Below are 870 nucleotides of genomic sequence, written 5' to 3'. Positions count from 1 at the left end.
CTCTCTCTCTCTCTCTCTCTCTCTCTCTCTCTCTCTCTCTCTCTCTCTCTCTCTCGGATCAGTGGTTGTTCTCTATGGCCCTGATCACCAGTCCTTGAAGAGAACTGGGCTCTGCCTTGGAGGTGATTTGAATCATGAAAGGGATTGATTCAAGACAGCATTTGCTTGCTGATGGCTTTGAAGATAGAGGGAAGCTCTTGGCAAAGAGCTCAGATGTCCTCTCAGAGCAGAGATCGGCTCCTGGCCAAGAGCCAAGAGCTGCACACAAAAAAAAGAGTGAATTCTCACAACAACCTCAAGAAGCTTCAAAGAGGGTCCTGAGCTCCAGCTGCCCTGACCTTGATTTCAGTCTTTGAGACTCATAAAAAAACAAAAAAGAGAGAGAGAGACCCCATGGGGCTGGAGAGATGGCTCAGCGGTTAAGAACACCGGCTCTTCCAGAGGACATGGGTTCAATTCCCAGCACCCACATGGCAGCTCACAACTCTATCCCCAATTCCAGGGGATCCAACACGCCCTCTCAGACATGCCTGCAGTCAAAACGCCCATGCTCATAAAGTCATTTTAAAAAGCATAAAATTTATAAAGAGAGAGACACCCTAGCAACACAGCTTGAAGCTGTATATTCATTATGTGCTCCTTATGATACTAAATGTGTAGTCCTTTTGCAGTGGAACAAAATGTATGCAGTGCAAAGCTAGAGATTGTGCAATCTTTATGATGTATAGGACTGCAGCATAGCTTTTTGCTTTTTGTTTTTAAGACCTTAATAGGACCCAGTGTGCCTGTTAGGCAAGCATTATACTACCATACTACTACATGGCCACACTATCACTACTACATGGCCACACTATCACTACTACATGGCCA

The sequence above is a fragment of the Mus caroli genome, chromosome 18, assembly GCF_900094665.2.
Source record: "Mus caroli chromosome 18, CAROLI_EIJ_v1.1, whole genome shotgun sequence".
NCBI classification, from domain to species: Eukaryota; Metazoa; Chordata; class Mammalia; order Rodentia; family Muridae; genus Mus; species Mus caroli.
This window is presented reverse-complemented; position numbering follows the sequence as displayed.